The sequence below is a fragment of the Octodon degus genome, unplaced genomic scaffold (genome assembly GCF_000260255.1).
Source record: "Octodon degus isolate 3935 unplaced genomic scaffold, OctDeg1.0 scaffold00044, whole genome shotgun sequence".
In the NCBI taxonomy this organism is placed as follows: Eukaryota; Metazoa; Chordata; class Mammalia; order Rodentia; family Octodontidae; genus Octodon; species Octodon degus.
This window is the reverse complement of record NW_004524620.1, coordinates 8,353,685-8,361,961: the sequence shown is the minus strand read 5'-3', so window position 1 is coordinate 8,361,961 and position 8,277 is coordinate 8,353,685. Positions and strand designations below refer to the sequence as shown.

At 44.3% G+C, this 8,277-nt stretch overlaps 1 long non-coding RNA gene across 1 annotated transcript; it reads right to left on the bottom strand.

Annotated features, from left to right (window-relative positions):
• Positions 1-6,789: 6,789 nt before the first annotated feature.
• Positions 6,790-7,956, bottom strand: LOC111816900. The gene is made up of 2 exons (XR_002821218.1): positions 7,600-7,956; positions 6,790-7,060 (listed from the first exon to the last, which is right to left on the bottom strand). It is a non-coding gene; the product is annotated as an uncharacterized LOC111816900 (long non-coding RNA).
• Between the last annotated feature and the right edge of the window lie 321 nt (positions 7,957-8,277).

Sequence of the window (8,277 nt, the reverse complement as noted above, 5' to 3'; positions counted from 1 at the left end):
TGACAAATAGAGAAGACAAAATAAACACCTTTGGAGTAATGACTGAAAATTACTGGTTTGGAAAGGATAGAGGAATTACTTCAATTATGACATAAAGCATTGTAATAATGTGTGCCTTTTAGAAATAATTATATAGTGATTATTCTCAGAGATAAACACACAGATGTTGCTAGTAGATTTAAAAATTCTAAATTTGAAGAAACATAAAGTACATTACCAGTTAACTGGCTATAGGAAGAACCACAAAATCTAAAGTGTGAATGTATTTTGAAACTTTCAGTAAGTTCTATGAATTGTATCTGCAACTTTAGGCAGAAAAAAAATGTATTAGAATCGCTTCAGTCAGATATGTCAGAGGTCCAAAATAACTTGTTTTTAAAAATAGTTGTAATTTCTAAAAAAAGACAAATATAAAGGTTTATTAGTTTTTAATTATATTCTTAGCAAGGGTTTTAACCACAGCTTTATTAGCTTTTAATCATATTCTTAGAAAGGGTTTTAACTACAGCTTTATTTAAAATAGTTGAACACTCCCTAATTTCTACACATTTATTTACATAAAGGATTATGAAAATCAGAAAGCAGGACTATTTTGTAGATTAAAAGACCACTATTTGCCATTTAAAAAATTTAGAGGTAACAATACATCAAAATGACTACAAATTAGCAGGACAGATTTCTGGAAGACACACCTGAAAAGTCCTCTCTGCCTTGGTCTATAAACCTGGAGTGTCATCTCACAATGCCATGTGCGCATTTTTGGCAGATGAGTGATCTGTGTAGGAATACATATTCTTGTAAGCTTCACATGTCAAAAGAAACAAATGACATGCAAATTAAAAAAAAGATAAGCTATGAAAGCCTGAACATGACATGCAGTGGTACATTTTAATGCTAAATAATATGCTTAGAAAGAAATCCGCTGACAGGTGACACAGAGGCTGCGTTCCTTTCAGTCACTGGGAGAATGGAGGACATTTTCTCCATATCTCTTCCGTTTTAGTTTTAAGATATTTCCTAAATAAAATCAGATTCTTTCTTTAATGTCACGTCTTCTGTGCGTGATAGACACAGAGAAGCACTGGTAATTCTGCTGCGGATTTTGAACAATAAGAGAGGAGGTTTTCCATGGCAAATACACAGAAGTGTCAGTATTTGGTAACACTGCCCATATAAAACACTCTCACCACCCTAGATAATTGCTTTATTTAGTTCACTGAATTTTCATATTTGATCCATAAAATTTAGAAATTATTTTATAAATGATTTATACAAATTTTATAAATGATTTATGATTTACTTGACCATCACCTACTCCGAGGAACTATTAAGATGAAAACAGGTCTGCTTGTTACCCACTTGAATTGACTGTGCAGACAAAATCACAGCTACTGCTAAGTGGTTAAAATTACTCAGGTTGGTGGAAGATAGACCTGAAAAGTAATTTTCCCTATCAAGTTATAGCTAAGTGTGGAAGTTAAGATACATACGTTTTTTATTCCCCCCTCATTATCCATCTCCCCTCCCAAAGCTGTATCATTGCATGGATGTTACAGTACCGTGGTAGTTATTCTGGAGTGGAAAGTGACAATTGTTAAACTTGCAGTTTGCCATCTCGTTTTAAAAACTGTGCATTGTTTAAATTGTAACTGGGTCAACTCCTTTTAAAATGGAAAGATTCTACTTATCACTGAAATACGTGTGCGTGTCATATATGCACAGCCGAACATCTACAGAATGCATATGCTTGACTGGAGAGGGGACGTTTTTTCATTTCTTTTGGTAATGAGGCCAAAGGTCTTCTTTGTTTTATAATGTGTATGGCAGGAACGATGAACCTGAACAATATTGTTTAAGCTCTCCAAGGCTGTGAGGGTAAACATAATTGGGATTAAAATACTGACATGCTCACTTTTAGTAAAGAGATAAGAACAATTCAGTGGGAGTATTCGGTCCCACTGATAATCACATAATTGAACACGATTTTTAGAGGATATCTGAATCTATTGTTGTTTGTTGTGCAATTACAAACTGGGATTCTCTGTCATAAAATCTTTTTCAAACACACGTGGGTTAGTACTAAGTAAATTTAGGGCGGTTATATTTTTACTTCCAATACTTTTAATTTTAAGGCAGAATCCTATACCAACACTTAAGCTTTACTTTACCAAACAATTACAGATACTGAAGATGAAAATAATTGGTTTACTTTAAAAGTACACAAGAAAAAAAAAACTTCGACGATACAGAGAGCTTGCAGAAATGCAAATTGGAAGAGCCTCCCCCGTGACCGGACTCCACGCCCCGCGGGCCGTCGCTCCTCCCGCCCACGCCCGCGGCCGCGCGTGCGGCTTCCACAGGGACGCACAAGTGGGCGCTCCGCCGCGGGCTCGTCGCGGGGCTCCTCTTCCACGCAAGCACGCGTGGCCATCGAGGCTGATGCGGCGACGTGGCGGGAAGCGCAGGACACGTCGCCGCCTCTGGAGTTTTGTCTCCGCAGGGCCCCAGCCAGGCAGCGCTGAGCACAAAGGCGCACGGAGCCCAGCCGGACCGGACCAGGGCCCTACCCGGCCGCACAAAGCCGCGCTCCGGCCCCGCCCCCGCAGCGACTGCCCCGCCCCTTGATGAATATGCATGAAGCGTTCAGTCGCCCCGCCCCCCGCTGTCCTTCCCGCCGCCAGGCGGAAGCGGAGAGCCACGCTTCCCGCGCTCGGGCAGCCGAGCGGGGCGGGGCGTCGGGCTCGGGGCGGGGCGGGCCGCGCGGGAGGAAGAGAAGGCCGGTGGCGGCGGCGGCGGCGGCTGCGGCGCGGGGATCGCGGGGTGCGCGGCGGTTCCGGGGCCAATCCGAGGGCGGCTGAGGAGCGGAGGCGCGACCCCGCCGTCTCGTCTGGCGGCCGCCTCTGTCCCACAACCCCACCCGAGCGGCCCCGCCGAAACAACAATAAAAGGCAGCACACACGCGCGCACGCGGGCACACACACGCACGCGCACGCACGCGCGCGCTGGACGGCGTTCAAACCCTCCGCGAGACACGGGCTCCTGCGAGTGAGAGGACGGGAAACTGGGGATCCGGACGGAGCGGCCGCCTGCTCCTAGCCTTGCCTTTGACCTGTTCTTCTTGGCCAAGAATTGTGGCAGTGCAGAAATAATAATTTTAAACCATATAGGACTACTCTCGGATCGCGTAAAAAACACAAAAAGAGACACCAAAACAGCCCTTGCGAACAATCCACAAATCCGTGCCTGAGACACGTGAAGTCCGCGGCCCAGGGTTGTTAACAGATCAAGACCTCTTTTATTTAGGGCCTTACCGTGCGATGGTATGTGGCTTTGAAATGACGGGTTTATTTGCGTGTCTGTTTGTCCTTTGCACCCTTTTCGGCCCTGGGGATAGATTTTATTTCTTGTCTGTGCGTTGAAAAGTGCCTGTTTACCCCGTTCCCAAGTGCCATTTCTGCTCTGCGGGTTGAGCCATGGGCTGGATTTTGAGGACTAATCCAAACATGAATTTTTAAGTGTTGGCAGTGCCATATATGTGACACGCTTTTATGGCGGGAATCAGCGAATAACTTTGTGAATCCAAACACTGCAGTCTAGCATTTTTCCTGCTTGACTCTTCTCAATGTTGGAAAAAATTACAATACAAGTAATACCTCAGTTGCACCTTGTAGCTCGTTCCCTTTCTGGAAGCATTCTTTTCTACACTTTAAAGGTCAGCTTTGTCGCATATTCTCACTTACAAATTTATAGCTTAAGAGTGAGAATCACTGACTGGTATATTGGGGTTTTTAAAATTGGTGTTCCTTGTAGAGTTTAGTTCCCTCACCCACCGTCCCTGTTCTGTGAGTTGCCTTACAGCCCCCGCTTCTTCAAGAAAGATGATGGATTTCTTCCAGCTTCTGTTAATACTTTTCATTCCCTCCCTGCTGCTCTTGCTCTAGCCCCCCCCCCCAGGTCTGTGTGTGTGGGTCTGCGTGTCTGCCTTTTCCCTTGTCCTCTCTTCGCCTGTACGTCTGGGACACATTTTAATGCACAATATCCCATCCATTAAGTTGTGGTTGAATGCAGAGTGTGTGAGGAGTTGGCAGCTTTCAGGTTGAAGGGGGCGGGGAAGCCAGTTTCGACTTTGACACAAGATGCCGAGGTGGCGTGACTGGAATTATTATTAGGGCTGTGAACATGGCCATCTTCTCCAGGTTGCAAGGACTGCCGCTGAACTTGAGAAGTACAGACAAGATCTCCACCCCTCCCCCACGTACAGTAGCTGGCAGGGAAAAGGCGCCAAAATACACAAGATTAACTCTGACTTTCTTTGAACAGATCCTATAGCACCATCCTTTGTAACTTTAACTTCCAACAGGCGGGAAAAAGTTAACTTTTGATCCCATACTTGAACAGACATTTAAATCAGCCCTAAAGTGGAGTAAATTCAAAAAATTGTACATGCATGTTTGTGTGCTTAGAAAAGAATGCACGTATAAATAAGCAGGGTGCATGTGTGTATGTGACTGAAGAATTCAAGATTTAATCAAAATGACAATTAGTGTGACTTTCCAGGGCATTACTGTATGCACAAGAGCACTGGGAGGCCAAGAAGCTGACCTTTAAGCAGCCTAAGTAAAAACTGCAAAGAGTTGTGAAACACAAAACGTTGTGGTTTCCAGTTTTACATTTGAGGTTTGATGTTTTCATTTAATGGTATGAGAGATGGAGAAAGCTCCAGCGCTGAAAAGTCCCTATTAAATCATATGTGGGCAGAGGTCAAGCGCTCTAACTCACTGATACAATATACTGCAGGTCCCTGCCTAGCGACGGCAGCACAGGAAAAAGTGCTTGAGCAATAAAAGTATTAGAACAGTAATTATCGTCCGTGGTTCAGACTGCATTCTTGTGCACTGGGAAAAGGGTTTTACTGGCCCTGATGAATTTTAAAGCTGAGTATTGTTGAAAGCTATTTTAATAGGAAATTGATTAGCGGAGTGTTTCATACAATAAATGGTGACAGATTCATTGTTTGATGTTCAAAATAAATTCTTTTTATTCTTTTAACAGACATAGGCATCTATTTAATTTTAGTATGATCAGACATAGCAGCAGCATAATTTTGAGTCAGTGCAATGTCACAGACAGCTGTAACTTTGTTTTTGGAGTTTGTGGCATCACACAATTTGACATTATTGCTTTGAAATTTATTAGCTTGTCGTACTGCTAAAATGTTTCGGGTGTATTCAGAGGTAAGTTTACTAAACATGTATTTTGTGTAGGCCCAACTGTGCCTTTTCTTTATAATTGTGCAGTTGTTTCTTAAATTTTAATGAAAAGGCACAATTCTGTTATACTGTATATTTTTATTTTGAGATAGAATAGCAGTTTTCATAGATTAGAGAAAGGGGGACAGACAGTAAACTGGTCTTCAGTATACTTTTTATACTAAGTACAAAATATGAAGCCCACTTGGCCATTTTGGACAGAGCTTTCTAAATGTCTCTTTAAAACTGATCATTTTCACATGTCACAAAGCATGTGTGAACGGCAACAAAATCCCTTTTACATAGATAAGATGGTGCATAGTTTTAAAGGGCAGCTATTTTGAAAAGAGCAATACTGTAAGCACAACTCTGAACATCAGCACAGTCCACGCTGCGTGCGGGAGTGCATGACACCTTTGTGGTACTGTGAATGAAGCCAGACAACTTATTACTATGATTTTCAAAGTTTTAAATCCCGCCAAAGTTACAGGCCAGCTGCTGATTTTGTAACTAGGGAGCAAATGTTTTCCAAAGTTGGGGCTCTTTGTCCATGAACCCGATTCATCTCTCTCTGTAGAGAAGACTAACAACTTTCGTACAGGAATCTGGCCTGGCTGGTGTTCAGGCTCAGAGCTGCTGCTTGTAAATGTAGACACATACACGGAGTGGGATTTAAAAAAAAAAAATACTTGAGCATAGGCATTTCTGCACTGACATTATTAACAGCGTCATTTCTCTCATTTGGTTTTGTCGTCGGGGGAGACCAAACAGCTCCCAGAGGAGGGAAAAAAGTCCAGGGTTATTTATTCATTTCAGTCAAAGGCAAAGGGCTGGCCAGGGGGGGGGGTGGGCAAACTAACCGGCTGTGAATTCTCCAGTGGGGAAACACCACTACCCTAATTTGACAGTATATTTTTAAGGGCTCAGAGAGCTGGGGATGGTTTTGCAATTCCCTGCAAGTTCAGGCAATTTCAGTACTTGTTGGTTGTTTATGTATTTTTGAGTGGATTTTGGTGTTGCTCTTTGTGTATATTAATGTGTGTTTTCCAGGCTACATATATGTGATTTTTTTTCTGAGGTTGATGTGGAAGAGAGCTCCCTGGGTAGGGAGGGTATAGTGGATACTTGGAGTTCTGCAGGCCTGTTTCCTGGGGTCAGGAGGTCATCTGTCTCTTTTGTGTTTAGTTTTTAAATACTGATATTGGCGATGCAGCCAAGTTATACAAAATTAAGCCTCTGCAAATCATATGTAAGAGCTAAAAAATAAAAAAGATATTGGATGTATTGAACAGTACAGTTTTTTTTTTTTAAAGCTCCAAGGAACCTTGTGTGAAATTGCCGAGGCTTTGCAACCTGTCCCCACAGTTTTGGGAAGGGTGAAAGAAAAGCAGTGTTGGGAGATACCTGAGATATCAAACTCTTCTCTAGAGGTCAGTGAAAGACTCAAACTGGTAACAATGTTTATTTTTAAATACACAATTGGGTTTTGAAAAATCCAGTCACCTGAAGCAGTGCATTCTTTTTAGGACTAAAAACCACCTTTTTTTTTGGTCAGAAAACAAAGTCTCCCCCTTCTAAGGTGGCAGGGAATAGGTGAAGTGGGAGATCCCTGTTAGGAACCCTGGCAGAGCAGACTTGCCAGTCCCTGAGGGGGCATTCACCCCTCTGCACCTCCCCAGCCAGCCTGTCACACCCTCACTTTAACCCTTTCTATCAGATAGGCAGAAGTTGGGGGCAGAGAAGACCGAGTCTGAATGCTTGGCCCACTTTGACAGCAGCAGAGACTCTCCAGACCCCAGAGCACATGCACCCTGGAAGGAAGGGAAAGTGAATAACATGCATGTTCTTTCCTGCTTCCTCTTCTCTACTGGTAGGAAGTGAAAAGGTTATTACTTCTCAAATCAAAGGTGGCTGACAGGGACTTAGACAAAGCAGGGTAGTCAGATGTTCCAAGTACCCCAATTCTTCAACCCCTCAATTACAGAAAGACTGGAGCTCTTCCTGGGGAGACCTATGGTGACCTTGGCTTTGGCTGGACAGGAAGTGCTGGCTGTGGCCCCAAGCCCCAGGACTTCGCCATCTCCAGGGAGCACCCATGAAGTGCTCCCTTCCAGGCGGTCCCTCTGCTCAGTCTTTACTCCTTTTTGGCTTTCCATGTCTCACCACTACTACTTCATTTTCCTTTTTCTTGGAAACCAATGAAACCCCAGAACTATCAAGTATCTTCCATGGTCAACAAAGTGTACCCAGCCATAAGCACTGTACAACCCTGGGGCATCAAAAAGCAAGCTGAACCCCTAAGGGCAGGGCCTAGGAGGCCCCAGGAGCCTCCACTCATCTGGGGTCTTACCTGGGTCTGTCGCTTGCTGCTTTGCCCCTGGTGTTGCTTGCAGCTTTTGTGAATTCTTCTGCAGTAATGGTTGTCAATTTCTCTCTTTTCCTTTTAAGCTTGTGAGAAACTTTTGGATGCAACCTAGTTTTGTTGGCAAAAGGAAATGGTTTCTGCAGGGAAAGGCGAGTACTGGGGAGGAGGGGCAGCACTGTCTGGAGTCACTTGCCCAGAGCTGGGCACCAGGCCTCTTTTGCCAGGGGACCAAGGCTGGTTCTGGGCTCTGGCTGAAAAGAGCTCTCTCTGGGTGCCAGGATTTCACGGGGGGTGGTGTGGTGGGAGGGAGGGAAGGAGGGGGGAGCGAGAAAAGGAGAGGGAGAGGGGGAGGGAGAAGTGGTAAAGGAGGAGGGTGAAAGGGGCAGAGGCAGGGAGAGGGAGCGAGACAGAGAGGCAGAGGGAGAGAGTGAGAGGAAGAGGAAGAGATGGGGAGAGGGAAGGAGACCAGATTTTTAGAGCCCCCAAATAATGGCTTCTCTGAGTCCAGGCATTCAAAGAGGTGTGTCAAGGACAGGAGTGCATTCGTGCCAAAGGGAATGTCTTTTATGGTAAATTAACTCCAGTTAAATTGAATATTTGTTCAAAGGGAAACTCCAGTCCTTAAAGCTGGCATTATCAGTCAGTGTCCCTGCCCCCTCCCCG